Source organism: Pseudorca crassidens, chromosome 11 (assembly GCF_039906515.1).
Source record: "Pseudorca crassidens isolate mPseCra1 chromosome 11, mPseCra1.hap1, whole genome shotgun sequence".
NCBI classification, from domain to species: domain Eukaryota; kingdom Metazoa; phylum Chordata; class Mammalia; order Artiodactyla; family Delphinidae; genus Pseudorca; species Pseudorca crassidens.
In genome coordinates, this window is record NC_090306.1 from 83,918,348 (window position 1) to 83,936,831 (window position 18,484).

Below are 18,484 nucleotides of genomic sequence, written 5' to 3' on the forward strand. Positions count from 1 at the left end.
TATGTAACGCACACAGTGAGCCCCCTGTAAATGTTAGCCATTCCCAGCTAGACTCACTGTGAGCAGACAACACATTTAAAAGAGATGAATTTCGGAGAAAAACATGCTATTTGCCTCTGGATGCTCATCGATGACTATTTGCTGAAAAGCAAAAAAAGAATTCTGTTTTGTCAGAATTACATAATCTCATGACGTATCTTCAGCGCAGGCAATGTGGTCTAGGAGCAAGAAATAGGCAAGGATTCTAACGCTACTCTGCACGCTAGCTGTGTGACTCTGTGCATGACGTGTATCTACAAAATGAAGAAACTGACACTTGTCTAACCTTCCTCGCAGGTTTTGAAGGAAAAATGATATAAAAGAGGTGGAAACAATTTTCAGAGCTTATAAAAGAAGTGTTCTTTGGACAAGAATATGAAAATGAATCAAGGAGGAGAAGGCATATTAAGGGTTACGGGATTCCAGTGTGGCATTCAAATCCAGCCACTAATGTAACTATCACAACAGTGGCAGCCACTGAAAACCTGTACCATCCGTGGACTATGGACCACCCTTCTTCATCCTCAGCTTGGCCCTCTTATTCCTCTCCACATCCACTGAACCTCCAGCCTCTGGCAATTCTGCTTCCTTGCCTCTCTTTTAGACCCATCTTTACCTCTACATTCCGTAGATGCTAACTTGGCTACAGCTCTCATTATTTTTTTTTACCAGCATCACTCTCAGAGCTCAGTAACAGAGGGAAACAGAGACAGTTTCCTTGTCTCCATCTTGTCCTCCAATGTGCTCTCCCTGCTCTCAGTACAATCTTTCTGCAAAGCTGAACGTGTTAATTCTCCCTGTTTAAAACCCTCCGGGTGGCACTGTGTACAGCCCTGGAGGCTCTGGTCCCCTCTGACCTTTTAGCTCCTTCTCTTATCACACTCTGGCCTGACACACTTCAGTTCTCAGCAGCTCTTCAGTCTGTTTGCCTGGCACCTGGACAACCCTGTCCACCTTTATATGCCTCCTCCTTCAGGAGATGCAGATGCCGTCTCCTGCAGGAAGCCTTCCTGGTCTTTCTCCTCTCCTTTCTGTTCCTTTAGTTTCTCTACTATGGCATTTATTGTACTCTACTGGAATTGTTTACGTGTTTGCAAATAAATAGTGGGAGGCAGGAGCTGTCTCACTGCTCTGTGTTCCCAGCCTGGGACACATAGCAGGTCCTCAGGTATATGCTGAGTGAGTGGACCCAGATCATCTACATAATCAGGGGCTGCACCCAATATCAAGACAAGTCTGGGCTTGTGATCCAAAGCTCATTGGTTTTGTGAGCAGTGTACAGGAGGTAGGAATGGCCCACAAAAGAACCACAGGGATGACACAACCTAAACGTTGCTATAACAAGGTAGGGGATAACTGCTGTAGGCACCCGTTGGCCTGTGGCCCTTAAAGTCAGTCTTCCTCAGTTCATCTGGCCTGGAATATGTTACAGTTTAGATCAAGCCTTACAGAAACTGTAATAAAAACTGAAGGAGGGGCTGGTCTTTAAATACAAACAACAGAGGATGAGGAATGCAGATTGCACCAGAGTGACTCTTCCCAACTACAAGCATGATCACATCACACCTCTGCTTCACACCTTCCCATCATAGGAAGGCTGAAGTCTAACAGCCTCCTTTCTCTCCTCTTCCTCATACCCACCCACACTACACTGCTAGTGGCACCACATGGTGTACTCCTCTGTGCCTTTGCACATGCTGTTTTCTCTGCCTACAGTGCCTTCTTCCCTCCTCCTCTTCTCAGGTTTTCCTGGTGAACTCCTGATCATCTTCAAAGTCTCATCTCAACTGTCACCTCCTCTGAGAAGTCTTCCACGAACTCTCTAGGTAGAGCTGAAATGCCTCCTTGGTGCCTCCAATACACCTTGTAATCTACCATGTAATTGAATAGATTGTCTGTCTACATGCTGTTCCTTCCCCACATGGCAGGACTTAACACATTTTCGTATTCTGGGATTCTAGCATAATGCTCATCCCAGATTAAGAACTCAATAAATGGAGCTTCCCTGGTGACGCAGTGGTTAAGAATCTGCCTGCCAGTGCAGGGGACTCGGGTTCGAGCCCTGGTCTGGGAAGATCCCACATGCCACAGAACAACTAAGCCTGTGCGCCACAACTACTGAGCCTGCGCTCTAGAGCCCACAAGCCACAACTACTGAGCCCGCGTGACACAACTACTGAAGCCCACACACCTAGAGCCCGTGCTCCACAACAAGAGAAGCCACCGCAGTGAGAAGCCTGCGCACCACAACGAAGAGCAGCACCCCCTCGCCACAACTAGAGAAAGCCCGCGTGCAGCAACGAAGACCCAAGGCAGCCAAAAAAAAAAAAAAAAAAACTCAATAAATTATCTGTTAAATAGAATCTGTTGAATTCACATGGAAGAGAACACTTACCGAAAGCCTGAAAAACTAAAGTGGTTATACTTTTGTGTTTCATTTGACTATAGGGAACATTATTAGAATAAACTAAAATGATCAAGAATGTGCAGAAAGACCTTCACAATCAGAAACTATGGGGATACCAAACTTTTTAGTTAAATAAACTGAACATAAGAGCAATCACAGAAAAGAATATTTAATGGCTTTAGGGTACAGGTAGAAATCACATGATATTTTTAGATTGCTGTCTTTAAAAATGCATCAAAGCATTGGCAAAAAGTCCAAAACAGGCTTTCAGAAGTGGTATTTTACAACAGGTATTTAAATTCTACTTTCACGGTGAGTTTATTCAGAGTAATTGTACAATAAAGAAAAGCACTTGGCCTTCGGGTCACTATGCATATATAGCTAAATAATGCAATTAGATGACAAGTAATTAACCAGAATAGCAACACAGCCAATCTAATGGGGCCAGTTTGGGTCTGAGTGGCTCATAAAAACACTATGTAGTTAAGCTATAGGCACCTATGAAGACAATGAGTTGCGTTCTACCTACAGCCTAACAAATCCCTCCTGAGACTAAAGAGATATGGAAAGAGCAGTCTCAGCGATGGGGCAGTGTCATTGGAAGTTCTGCCCAGGAAGGAGTTGTGATGCCATCTTGATTCTTATTATCTAAAACTTCTAATGAGATAGGAACTACCTCCAAACAACAGATATCAACATTATCAGGTTGACCCTTCCATTACTAGAAATAATAGGAAAACAACATCAGTCAAAGCTTATTTTAAATCAACTTGAAGAAATACTTCCTGACCTATTACTGGGGTAGTACAACAGGTTGAATGTTTAGTAAGTGGAAACTAGTGGCAGAGGAAGTCCAAAATGGCTTTCTCCCTTCTTCTTTGATGACTTATACATGGTAAGCATGAGTGAATTAATAAAGTCACAAACAAGAAATATTATTTCTTTTTTAATGATCAAGGATTTTTTTTTTGGTTGTTGTGTTTTGTTTTGGGGGGTTGGTTTTGTTTGTGTTTGCTTGTTTAGTATATGAAGGCATTCTAGTTTTGTTAGGATTCAAGCTAGGAGCAAGAAGGCATCCTTTAAGAACTGTCTAGCTACCCTTATCTTTATCAAGAAGAATCTAGCAAATGTCATACTGGCTAATGGGGCAACAATTAATTTTTTATTTTAGATTTTTAAGTGAGAGATAAAACGATATAGGCATTACGCACAAACCTGTCCCCCAATCTCCAATATTATTTATTCTACACATATTCACTGAACATAAATACTCTAGGCCTAGGTGGGAACGTGAAGGGTGCCTGAAAGCCTAAATATATTTACCCATACTATGTGGATTAATGATTACTTTTAAGGATTTAAAGATTATTTTATGGCTCTTCTTCTCAGAAGACCCTCAGACACTGTAGCTTATTTATTTTTTACATAGTAGTTTATACCTCTTAATCCCCTACCCCTGTGGTGTCCCTTCCCCCTTCCTTCCCCCCACTGGTAACTTTTGTTATATTCATTTATTTTTTAGATTCCACATATAATTGATAATGTACAGAATTTCTCTTTCTCTGTCTGACTAATTTCACTAAGGATAATGCCCTCCAGGTCCATTCATGTTGTTGCAAATGGCAAAATTTCATTCTTTTTTATGGCTCAGTAATATTCCATTGTAGATATACACTACATCTTCTTTATCCATTCATCTGTTGATGGACACTTAGGTTGGCTCCCTATTTTGGCTATTGTAAATAATAGTGCTATGAACATTGTGGTGCATGTATCTTTTTGAATCGGTGTTTTCATTTTCTCTGGGTATATGCCTAGTAGTGGGATTGCTGGGTCGTATGGTAGTTCTATTTTTAGTTTTCTGAGGAACCTCCATACTGTTTTCCACAGTGGCTGAACCAATTTACATTCTCACCAACAGTGTACAAGGCTTCCCTTTTCTCCACATTCTTGTTAACATTTGTTTTGACTATAGCCATTCTGACAGGTGTGAGGTGATATCTCATTGTGGTTTTGATTTACATTTCCCTGATGATTAGCAATGTTGAGCATCTTTTCATGTGCCTGTTGGCCATCTGTATGTCTTCTTTGGAAAAATGTCTATTCAGGTCTTCTGCCCATTTTTAAAAGGTTTTTTTTTTTTTGATATTGAGTTGTATGAGATATTTATATATTTTGGATATTAACCCCCTATTGGTCATATCATTTGCAAATAGTTTCTCCCATTCAGCAGGATGTCTTTTTGTTGTGTTGATGGTTTCTTTTGCTGTGCAAAAGCTTTTAAGTTTAATTAGGTTCCACTGATTTTGTTTCCTTTGTCATGGGAGACAGATAAAAAATATATTGATACGATTTATGTCAAAGACTGTTCAGCCTATATTTTCTTCTAGGAGTTATATCGTTTCTGGTCTTACGTTTAGGTCTTTAATCCATTTTGAGTTTATTTTTGTATATGGTGTGAGAAAATGTTCTAATTTCATTCTTTTACATGTAGCTGTCCAGTATTCCTAGCACCACTTATTGCATAGACTATCTTTTCTCCATTGTATATTCTCCCCTCCTTTGTCACAGATTAATTGACCCTAAGTGTGTTGGTTGATTTCTGAGCTCTCTATTCTGTTCCATTGATATATGTGTCTGTTTTTGTGCCACTACCACACTGTTTTGATTACTGTAGCTTTGTAGTATAGTCGGAAATCAGGGAGCATGATACCTCCAGCTCTGTTCTTCTTCCTCAAGATTGCTTTGGTGCGCTCTCTCTCTCTCTCTCTCTCTCTCTCTCTCTCTCTATATATATATATATATATATCAACTCTCTTGTTGGCCAGAGCACCCTCTTGAGAGATGATGGTTCATATGAGGATGCCAAAGCCAACAGATCTGGAAACAAGTTATTTTCCCATCTTTTGTACAAGGGGACTTACAACACATAAGTAGTTTTGAACAAAAAAAAAGTTTTTCATGCCTTGATTTTTATGCTTCTTTAAAAGCAGAGACCAAGAACAGATCAACTGAATTGGCATCACATTGCACAGATTGTCTGTGGGAGTGGCACCCTGGGGCCATGCAGAGGACAACTGGAGGCCACAGTCAGCCACTCTAGGTTTGCTTTGGGCTTTAAGTTCTTGTCCTGGCTATAAGTTTTCAGATCTGTTGGTTTGAAAGCAACATTCATGGTCCTAAAATTGGTTCTGTATTGATATTTGGTGGCTAAGGATGAAAGAAAATGTCTCTAACAAATATAAGAACTATCAAAAGTAGCAGCTAGAGGTTTATTCAGCACCTACTGTGCGTCAGAGGGCTATCCATCTACCTGTCTGTCCAACCTCTTAGTCCTCAGAATAACCGTGCAAGGTAAACATCATGACTGTTTTACAGATGAGGAAAATAAGGCTCTGAAAGGTTCAGTTTGGTAACTTCCCCAAAGCACACACAGCCAATTAGTGGTGGAGGTAAGTCGCAATTCGAGGAATCACAAGCACTCCCAAGCCCATCTTTCCTCACCATTCTTCAGAAGAAATGAAGCAACTTGTACCAAGTATTCGGTTGACACATAATAAAAATTTAAACTTTTTGCTCTTCCTCATTTTTCTTTATGTATTTCTGCCGCTTTCTGTTCCTTTCCCTCCCCCCTCCCTTTTTTCAATTCCTATCCCTCCTATGATTTTGTGGCATTTGATAAACCTCAGTTGAAAATTCTTTAAACAGTGTCTGAGGGTGTTCTGAGGAAAAAGAGCCATAAAATAATCTTTAAATCCTTAAAAATAATTATTAATCCATATAGTATTGATAAATACATTTAGGCTTTCAGGCACCCTGAATATTGGACAAATAAATTCTCTTGGAATCTTCACAGTCACACACACACACACACACACACACACACACACAAATTAGAATCATTTTTTAAAATCAGAAATGACATTTGCTTTTGAAATGATTATTCAGTATTAGTCTCACCCTCAGCTAAAATTCCCATAATGCCTGGATAAACAAAAAGGGAGTTGAACACTAGATTATTCGGCTTTTTTCTTTTTTGCACAGTGTGATAAACAATAATTAAAAGTATAAAATATATGTTAACAATACAAAACAGAACCAACTCCAATGCTTTGCAGAATGTAGCTTTCATATCCTAGGATGCTAATCTTCTGACAAATCTATGTGTTATTTTCTATGGCCACAGAACCCTTTTTAAAAGTAAGTAAAGCCTAAAAGTGAGACAATAACAGCTCATATTTAGGATTACCTAGTTTCTCTATAGGAGATAGGCTCCAGTATTGAGAGAGAGAAAAAAGATTTCCATTAAAATCATTTAAAATGATATAGCAACAATAATCACAAAGACACACAGGGTGATGAAGAAAGTCCATTCAAATAATGTTTCTAAAATAAGACACAAAAGAAGGTAGCAATCACATGGAGTTGGGTTTTGGTAACAATATGACAATCAAAAATAAGAATATGAAATAAGTCAACCTTAACTGGAATTCACAAGTTTACCTAGCTTAACAAGATGGATAAGTTTCTAAAAGTTCTGTATAAACACAGGTTTGGTTTTTTTCCCAAAATTACTATGAGAAAGATAAAAAAACCTAATGAAATCTTGCAGTGAGTTCCCCTATAAGGAGAGAACTACTGTTATATGGCAAACAGACATCTGCTTCGACTCCCTGCCTGAAATGATTTAAAAATTTTTGTATAATAAGTGATGGTTTGTATAACAGAATGTTTTCTAAAAACTAGGCAAAACTGTATGTCACTGAGAATATGAAAAGTGGAGAAATCAGAGGGCTGATTTCCATTTCACTTTCGGTATTTAAATGCCACAGTGATAACTGAACACTGTAAAGAGTCAAATAAATTACTGTTTAATTGTCTTGAAAATAGCTCAGGCCTTCAGTCCACAGTCAATAAAATATACGCCTTGCCTGTGGTTCACTCAAGACTACAGAAATTCAGAATCATTCCAGGTGGCTTTTATAGCTTTCAGGCAGTGAGAACTGTATTTTATTGAATGCAGGCATTTAATTAGTAGGTATTATTAAAGCACAATTTTCCATATTAAACTATTTTCTACATAAACTAGCTTCCTGGTGTGCTGACTTGTAAAGACAGGGTTACCTTGAGTTCTCCCAAGAGACAGGTAATAACTCATTTTTGTCTCTGTGATTTCTGATTCTACAGAATGCATTCTTTCTGCTATCATCAAAAAATAACTTGTGAACAAATCATCTCCAAGAATTTTCTTATGTCACTGTCCTATAAACTAAATCTTTTAAGACAAACCTGAATCCTAACATTACCTATTGTGATATTTCTTATGCTACAAAGGAAATTGTACCATAATTTTGAATTATCCCATAGCTGATGTACTAATTACAGCCACTCTACCACAAAAATGCAAGGCTCAACAGACACCTCTTCTCCATTACAGTATAAAATAGCCTTTTGACTTTTAGTTGAAAAGACTGTGACAAATGACTATTAACTCAATGGATAACTTCTATATAATAATCATCCAAATTTACCAATATAAATGTCGGGAGGAAAATGAATTTGGCATAAGCATATACTTCACATGTTTCCTGGCATATACTAAGAAACATTCAAGCAAATAAATCCACCTGATTAAAGGCAAATATTGTGAACAAAATCCACAAAGAGTGGAGATTTTTTCCTTCCTTATTATGGAAATTTACTGGTTATAATACTTAAATTGCAGATCTTTTCTTTTTTTTTTTTCTTTTCGTGGTACGTGGGCCTCTCACTTGTTGTGGCCTCTCCCGTCGCGGAGCACAGGCTCCGGATGCGCAGGCTCAGTGGCCATGGCTCACGGGCCCAGCCACTCCGCGGCATGTGGGATCTTCCCGGACCGGGGCACGAACCCGTATCCCCTGCAATGGCAGGTGGACTCTCTACCACTGCGTCACCAGGGAAGCCCCCAGATCTTTTCTTTAATTGTAACTTTTGTTAAAAGATCTCTAACAACACACCATTGCTGATTATGTAACATTGGTGATGTGCAGCTATGATTTCTCCCCTCTGTACCAAAAGACAAAAAAAATAATAAATTTGGATAATGTTTTAAAATAACAATTCTTCTAAATCAACTGCTACTTCTCAGTGTACAGCTAGATCTCCTGAATGATTATAGTACGAGGAATGACAAGCGATATAAAGAATATCAATTTTCACAAAATTCAAACTTTATAACATATGAATGGACCCCACAGAAGAACAAAACATCCCTCCCAGAAGATGTACAGCATAATTAATCAGAAAGGTGTGGCAATGCTTTTGATTGCGATCAGCCACCTGGAAGGATTATCAAATAAACAATCTAGCTATTGCTTCTTTGCTAGACAATTGGTCATTCTTAGTGGCAAATATTAATAATGCTTTTGAGAAAGATTAGAACAAAACTAGCTTTGTGAACTACTGCACACTTTCTTGCAAATGCACAGTAGATAAATCAACAGTTTAATCATTATCAATACAGCATACTTTAATATATTGGATATAAACAATTGTCACTAAAAAATCATCTGCTGTGTGTTCAGATAAAGCTATAGAGATCTGCCTTGTTACCTAGCAACTGGGCAAGTAACTGCCATACTGCAAAAAAAAAAAAAAAAAAAAAAAAAATCCGTATGTTTTAGGTAAAGTGTGACCAAAAGCATAAGGGGAGGTATGTTTGGGATGCAATCCTAGTCGACCAAAATCTCCATAATTTACTGGTCAACCTTTGTGATATAACGGTTCATCTTCCCCTGACTATAAGAGTCTGTTACCATTTGCTTTGGTTAATAAGATCATTAAAACATTTTTACGTTTCTTGATAAAATTGTAAAATTAAAGATAAATCATGCTGAATTTTAGAGCTAGAGGGAACACTGGCTTTACAAATGAGGAGGCTAAAGTCCTGGGAGATTAAGTAGCTGAAAGCTGTGTGACTATACAACTTCTTAAAAAAGTAAATATTATGTAAAGTGTTTAGAACAGCACCTGTCACACTGAAAGGATTATGTGTGTTTCATACTGCTAATTTTTATTACTGATGGAGTTGGATCTAGAATTTGTTTCCTAATTTCCAGAACAGTATCCTTTTCATTAAGCACATTCCCTCCAAATATAGCAATGCTTTAAAATGTACAATGTACATCTACTATAAGCAAAAGCTATATTTTAATTGTAAAAGTATGTATTAAATAAAAATGTATATATAGATTCATTTTGAAAGAAAAAATTGAGTCTTCATAACTAATAAGTTATATATTTGTTTAAAATTAAATCTTTATCATCCTCAAATACAGATAATTGATGTGGTAAGAGCTAAAAAGCAAGTCTAAACCATCTTTGAAAGGCAGTACTTTACTGTGTTACTGTGTAGATCTAGAAGTATAAAATTTCCCATCTTTCAAAATGTTCCCTGACCTACATTTCTCACTAATTCATACCAAACATTAACCTGATACATTTATACTGAAAGATTTCAGACATCTGTCAGATTAAGAAGAGTTTACACTGAGCCTGGAGAGTCCACACACCCACACATCCTGATTAGTACATATTCATTATACATTTCCCAATATTATATTCTCTCTCCCTAGGTGATCTCATCCAGGCATGTGCTTTTAGGTACCACCTATATGCTGAGCATCTTTCCCCTGGGTTTCAGGCTAGTAGAGCCAACCACCTGCTTGACATTTCCACATGGATATCAAGTTTCTTAGATTTAAAATGCTTAAAACAGAACTCTTGATTCCTTCTCCCAACACTGGCCCAATCTGTTCATCATCCACCCAGTTGCTAAGGCCAAAAATTTAGGCATCATCCATAACTCCTCCCTTCCCTTCATCTTTCAAATTAATTCATCAGCAAGACATCTAAATTCTATCTCCAAAATATATCCCAGAGTCTGATTTAAGATGGCAAATTTAAACTGCCTCACAGAACTTCCCTTCCCAAATACCCAACAAAATGTGGAAAAAAAATAGTAAACAGTATGAAAAAAATACCAACAGTAACCAATCAAGGAAAGGAACATAAACAAATATAAACAAACTTCAACACTGGCAGCCAAGGAAAGAAAGAGAAGATTCTGGAGCAGGATGAAGAGGCACAGTGTTGCTTGATTCCCAACCCTGTTCTCACTGTCCAGACAGTCAACAAAACTCTGAGAATTCTCAGTAATAACCCTGAATTTAGAGAAAGCACACACTCAGTGAATATCCTTATCTGTTTCCTCTCTCTATGGAGGAGTGATGGAAACATGTGAAATGAGAAAAAGGGAGTAAAGGGCTGACTCCATGGAACTGAAGACTCCAGGGCTGCCCACTGTGATAAGGAGACCCATGAAGTCCTAGGTTACCTCCAGGGTAGTTGCCAGCTCACATGGAACCCTTTAGTTGATTATAAAAAGACTGTCCTTGGTATCTCCCACCTACCCCTTCCCAGTTTGCTGAAATGAATGCTGATAACAGGGACATTCTGCAAAACCTGAGAAGGCAAAGCCCTGGAAACGTAATCAAGGCTGCACAGGGCATGAGCTACCTCTCTCCACGATTTCTACCTCCCTTGGCAACTCCCTCCCACTTCAGAAAAGTGGACAGGTCCAGGCAGTAAAACATAGCTCAAAGAAAAAAATCAAACTGGTCCCCCAAAAGGTGGGAAGTGATCTAAGGAGTTACTTACACCATGTCTGGGCAAAGCTCCCCAAGCACCAGCCGGATGAAAAAAAATAGCAAGGCAGATATGCAAGGAAGGGAGGAAGGAGGAAAGGACAGAAGGAGAGAGGACGAAAGGAAGGAGGGAGAGAGGAAGGAGGGAAGGGAAGAATATAAAATGCAAGGGTCATAGCATGAGGAAGCAAATCTAGAATAAATTTATTCAAATAAGAGGAAGGACCTCCTCACACAAACGTTCTACTACAGAAGAATGATTTCAGTAAAAATTGAAGCTAAAGACAGAATAATGAAACAAATGAATGAGATGAAAAGAGAGATTGTGGACCTAATGAAACTATTTAAGGACCAAAGAGCATCATTTTAGAATCAATCAATAAATTAGAAACATCAAGAAACAGAGTAGACACTTCTGAAAATGGAATTACTAACACAGAGGAAAGGATTGACATAATCACTGTGAATGCTGCTGAAAATGACAAAAAGATTAAAGTATAAAGAAATTAAGAGATATGGAAGAGAGACAAAGATGATCCAAAATAAGGATAATTGATGGCCCCAAAGTAGGTAACAATACAAATGGAATAAAATGTATAATAAAAGATATGATACAATGTCAGCAGATTTAAAGAGCACATTGTATTGCAGAAAATTCTGACACAGAACATTCAACAAGACATATCCTAGCTATGCTACTGAACTATGAGGATGAAGAAAGAATTCTTTGCTATCCAGGCAGAAAAAGCAAACACCTACAAAGGGTGGCTTCAGACTGCACAGTAATAGTGAATGCTACTCAACAATGGGGTAATGGCTGCAAAACTATAAGGGAAAGAGAGCACAACACAAGAATATCATACTCAGCCTCAATGTTGTTTCAATTATAAAAGTAACAGAAAGATACTCTCGAATATTAAAAAAAACAAAAACAAAAACTCTCAGAAATGCAGTAGCTACAAGTCTTTCTTGAAATAAGAACAGAAAGCAATTGACAATGACATCTAGGCAATTAAGAGATGAATCAAAGAACTTATTTAGAAATGGAGAAGCTATACTAAAGGACTGGGAAACACTGGGTCTATTTGAATAGAAGAATTTATATTAAATAAGCTTAGTAATTATGATTTTATGATTACATAATAGCAAGCATTACAACATGATCAATATAAATTAATTAAAATTATTAGCTGAGGAGACGAGATGGGTGATAACGTACTTAAAGCTGGAATATGTAGTTTAAAAAGCATAATAATTGCAACCCTGAGGTGGATTTACTGTAAAGCTACTTAAGCTTCAAGGCCTTTCACCTACGTGGGTGTTTTGTTTTTCGCTGGCCCTGGGGGTGGTCACAGCAAAGCATTCATATGATCATGGTTTGTAAAATATACTCTGTTTTCTTAAAGAGGAGTCCCAACTTGTAATAACCTTCCTACAAAATCTCAATCCACTCCTGCTCAAACCTCTTAACATTTTTCATTTCTCTTAACCATAGCCATTTAATAACCGTTAATCATAACCATTTCTCTTAAACATAAAGGGAGATCTTTTAGGAAATAACTTGTAGGAAGGAGAACTTTGTTAGAAGTTCAACAATTATTTAGCTTTTCTTACTTCCATTTTTTATGCTGTTAAACATAAGAAAACAAATTTTAATACTTTTTATTTAGAAACAGCATCTCCAGTATGATTCCATTATTGCCATTGCCATAAAAGTATCAACATTTCTTTCTATTCATGCATCCATCTACCAATCCCTCTGTATATATGCATAGAAACATGCCTTAAATGATATTAGTCTAATGTTAAAGATGGTTATTTCTGGGTGGTGGGGTTTAGCGTAATTTAAAAATTATAGTATTTTTATTATGTGCATCGCCTGAATTATGTCTTATGATCAAATATCAAAATATAAAAAATAATGTGGTGATTATTTTTCCTTAAAAAATGCCAAGATATTACTTTGGATGGTGAGAACTGTGAGAATTGTTATTTTCTTTTTTGTATTTTCCTATATTTGTAGAACTTCACAAAAGCTTTTCACAATTTGATACTCCGAATCTTCCCACAGCTCTTCTTTGTTAACTGTCACTACCCTAGCCCAAATCTCTATCAATTCTCACCTGGACTATTATAATAGTCTTCTATGTGGTTCCTCTATGTCCGTTCTGCCTCTGGTTTTGTCCAGTCTTCCCACGGCAGCCAGTGTATTCTTTCCAAAGGTAAAGCTGTTGTACTTCTGCTTTAAATTCTCCATTTGCTTCATGTTGCTTTTAGAATAAAACCCAAACCCTTTGCCATGACCAGCAAGGCTGACCTGAGTGGGCAAGGACCCAGGCACACTGTACTGCTCTCTGTTACCCAAACATACTGTGACTGTCCCCCAAGGGCACTTAGGTGAGTGGGTACCTTTGACTGAATGCTCCTTCCCCAGGTTTCTCTGCATGGCTGGTTCCTGCTCACCATTCTCTGTTTGATGGACACCTTCTTAGGGAGACCTTCTCTGAACAACTTTTTAAAAGTAGCATCATTCCCCTCCAGAACACCCTCAAGCACTTCACCCTGTTATATGCCCTTCACAGCACTTACCACTGTCTGAGATCATCTTCTCCCTTTATTTATTTACTTGTTTTGTAGTAAACTTCCCCCATTAAATATCTGCTCTACAAAACAGAGACCTTGTCTATTCTGTTCATCATTATATCTCCTGCCCTAACAACAGTGCCTTGAAGACAGTAGACATTCCGTAAAAATTTCTCAAGTGAATGAATTGAATACACACAGATACTGTTTCTCAAAGGGTTGTGTTGGCAAATCTCTTTTAGGTCAGTTGTTTAGAATTCAGAAAGCAAATTCCTTCAACTAAGCCACAGTATAAACAATAATTAAATATTAGGGTTAGAGCCCACGAATGTCTACTGGGCTAAAATTCTGTATATATGCAACAAAAATTCTGGAAAATAGATTCTAGAAAATAAAATTTTTTCTAGAAAAATTCTAGAAAATTCAACAAAAATACTATAAAATCAACATGATGAATTATCACTGGCATAATATACAATTTAAAAGAAATATTTTAATTTATTTAATATGAACAAATTACAATTATTATTTATCTTTCATATTGGTGGAGACATTTATGGATATTCTGAAGGGGGCTTCAGGTCCATTTTGAAGGGCCTTAGAGCTTCCCGGTCCTGGTTTTTTATTCATAGAACTTTAAAATTGATAGATTTCAGCTCCTTTGATAACAGACATAACACTGTTACCACCCTAAATACTTATCAGCCATGACTTGGGTCACTGTATCAAAAACATAAAAGAGGAAATAACAGATTTTCTGGAGGTTTTAGTAATGAGAAACCTAATGAAAGGGATTAAAGAGATTATGTGATTTGAAAGATACCTGAGCTAAGAGCAGTGAATGAGAGGAGAGAAAAAGTCAGTGATGAGTGGTCAGGAAAAGAAGGGGAAAAAGTTCCTTTTGTTAGCTACTAGGAATTTGCATCTTCCAAGACAGCTTGGTTCCTATCTGGAATAGTTCTGGGAATGTAAAAGGAGGGAGAGCCAGTGTGTAAATAATGTTGAAACTTGGGAGGGACTATTTATTTCTAATTTGAAGCTTTGTACCAAATTTGGTTTGGCATGAGTGTGTACGACTGATCTACCAGTAGGGTGAAAAAAATAGCATCACTCATAACAAGAGTACCAACCAAGCCTTGGGAGATATTTAGGACGCAATGCCAGACCTTTCATTCCAGAGAGAAAGCTATACTACTAGAAAACAATTTGAACCAATTATTTTTACACTAAATTGACAGTTAAGACAGAAAAAAAAAAAAAGTATTAAGAGCCAAGAGATGCTGCATATGGTCTGCACATCTTTTCTGAAGAAATGAATGATGGAGCTAAAGAGGAGCAGCTTATTTTTACAGTTACATTTTGTATTTCTGGAAGAATAACTACAAAATGGTCATGATTTCTAAACATCAGGAAACGAGACTTTTATGAACATTACACAACACAAAACATACCACCTGCTGCAATTACGACTATGTGCAAGTCACGCTCAAGCCTTAATTGAAACCAAAAACAGACCATAGAACTTACAGTTACAAAAAAATTCTTCTAACTGAAATGTGCTCAAATGACAGGATGCTCAAATAGTCTTAAAATACAATTTTCTCCTGCCAAGTGTCTTAGTTTTCACAGGGTCACAAAACCTAGCCCTGACCAATGTTATAAGACCTACAGAACTGAGTACCACTTAAACATATGGCCAAGCAGTGCTGAGACTGTGCTGGGGTTGCCCACTGATTTCTGTATGCTTCAAAGGTGGCTGTCTATAGTGACAGAGGGGCTGGAACGTGGTAAACATGGGTATCTGGACAATCTCAATGCAGCCATTGATTTTCCAGAGCATGTTCTTGTGGTTAGTCTTGTGAAGTAAGTAATTTCAGTTTAGTTACCTTAATTCCAAACCCAAAAGAGACGTATCCACAAAAGCCATTTATAGAAAAATTCTGTTTTGAGATTCACCTAAAAACACACTATAAAGCATTTAGTAACAGAGGGGATCAGAACATGCAGTTTTGCTTCTTCCAGATCAAATCCTGTATTGATCTTCTCTGCACTCCTTCCTATTCCCATATGAGAAAACTACCAGTAAGTCTTTGCTCTGTAAATACCAGAATCGGGAGATACTGCCTAAACATAAAATTTTTAAGGGAATTAACTTTGAATTTTCTTCTAAACAAACTATTCTCACAGTTTTTTTTAAAGAAAAAAAAGACTCAGCTTAATCATAGTTTGACTTCTAAAAAAACCGTCTCATGATTTCATGGAGAGAAAGCAAAAATCAGATGAACAAGAATGGTTTTCAGATCACACTAGAATTATAAGAAAGGCTAATTTTTACATGAAAATTCCATCTACATAAAAATAGATTTCTGGAACAATGCATTATTGACAGATATGTGGGAAGATAAATGCATTCATGTAAATGTTCTTTCTCAAGCAAATTATTAAATATATTGACAGCATTGCACTTTGAAAACAATCATTTTAAAGAAATCAAATATTAATACAAGAGTAAAGACATCACAGCTAATGTACTCTTTCACTTAAAGAAATACACATGCAACACTTTTTCCAAGGCTTACTGCTATCCACTGCCATTAAATTCCACCGCAAACACTTATGCTTTGTTACTGGCTATTGTCCATGAAAGGAAAAAAAAATAGGTAACCAATAAATAAATCTGGTTTCTGTTCACACTTCTGTTAATTACTGGTGGCTTATGGAAGACCTTGTACTTTGATTACTGGTAGTGGCACTTGTAAATGCTAAATCTGAATTACTGCTATAAATCCAAAATGTATAAAAATCAAACATGCCTATGGTAATACAAATGTTTTACTGATGACCATTAATGACTTCAGTCAAGCAGATCTCCTAATTAATTTTGCTAATTGTTCATTCTTCCTGGGACATTAACTGGCTTGATGGATATTAATGTGACATATGTTGACATTAGCATCTGGTTAGAACTAGGGACATCAGTAAACTCTACCCGGTGTTTATACAGACTCTGCCAATGCTATAAACACTGATAATGCCGAAACATTTATTTCAATATAATATTTAAAGAACATGTCTGCTTTCCATTTAGAGAAAGGATAAACCTGCTTCAAAACACATGGTGCTCAAAAATCCTCATTCAATGAATGATGCAATGAGTATGAGTTAATAATAAACTGGTAAACATTTGCCAACATTTAAAAGAGGACAATAACATCGCAAATGATTATTGGGAATGCCTTTCCTGAACAATGTCTGCTAATTTTTACTCTATTTAGAATATGTACAGTAACTTTAAACAAACATTACTATTTTAAAGAAAGCCATTCCCTAACATTTCAGACCAATTATACCATACGCAGTAAATTAACAGAAAAGAAATGTATCAGAATTCAATACATGTATACAAATTTAGTTAAACCTGCAAACTTTTAGATTGATACTAACTGTCCAGTGATTATAATTTTAAACTGCTGACAAATAAATGTACTTACAAAGTTTTGTTAAAAACTAGTTACCCCCAAATATCTTATTAAATATTGTACCATGCTGTATCTATATTTCAAAAGTATTTTAATGGAGATTTGATCTCCAAGTAGAGGTGAGATACTTTGTTCTCTTTCTCTGGTCCCCCTTTGGGGAACTGTAATGATACAGAGTCGCTCATTCCTAATACATGGATATATTATCACTCTACTGTCACTGATTAAGAAGAAAAATATTACTTCTACTAAAAGTGCCAAAGTGCTTCAAGCAAAGTAACTCTAATGCAGTAAAATTAAGTTTTGGCAATTAGCAACTGTAGGAGGAAGTTCCTATCCTTGAGCAAGGAGCACTGACTCGTCCCTGCTTTTATCCAACATTATTATTTCCCCCTGCATTCTGAAATTAAAAAAGTCTTTGTAACGATGTTTTTTAAAATACGTCACAAAGTCGCCCAGGTAGCATGAATCTGTTTTAATTTCATTTGTACCAGTTACTCTTTTCTCCTCCATCTGAGTCCAGGAGGATCACTGCAACCACACCAAGCACTATTCAGGACTGACAGGGTGGAATGACAGAATGGCACACTTGTGAAGTCTTTGCAGTGGGACAATGCCAGCACCAGTCATTATAGTCTATTCTGTCACAGAGCCATCGACACCACGGACTCAAATAACCCAGACACCACTGGCATCTCCTTGCCCAAGCTCATCTGCTGAGTACAAAGAACACAGGTTTGGAAGGAACCTCTGGGAGGTTTCCTAATCTCCTTTTCTCTCTCCCTTCCAGCTCCAAACAAGCTCAGAACTGGCTCCAAACTTCAACGTGAAGCTACCCTAGTGTAAAGACTCCCAGAGAGATTTATAGACTCCTTTGGTAATTGTGTCAACGTTGAGGAAAGTCTTTACGTTGTACCTAAATTCCTCACGTTGCCTTTCCATGCAAGAGTCCAAGTAGCAAGTATCCTAATCTAGTAAGTGTTTAAGAATCGTTAAGGACCCCAAAGCTCACATGCCTTCGATCTACCCATATATGTTGGGTGCTTATCTGCAGCCTGGGGGCTGAATTTTTAGCCTCCTAAAACTAACATCTCAGTCGCTCAGGGAGGAGAAATGATAACTGCAGCGAGAACGAGCCTTCCTGGACAATCTCTGAAAATGTAAAGCCTTCCTGAGCTGCCCATTTGTTTTAAGGGCTCATGTTTGTAGGTGGCTGGTTTTCTTGGAGGGAAGCAGCAACGACAAAAACCCCCAAACCGCGGCGGTGGCAGCATCCTTATAAAAACAACATC

At 37.5% G+C, this 18,484-nt stretch overlaps 1 protein-coding gene across 21 annotated transcripts in view; it reads right to left on the reverse strand.

Moving 5' to 3' along the window:
* Positions 1-18,484, reverse strand: part of ANKS1B (ankyrin repeat and sterile alpha motif domain containing 1B) — a 1,163,282-nt gene that overhangs the window by 132,804 nt on the left and 1,011,994 nt on the right. The window lies entirely within an intron of this gene.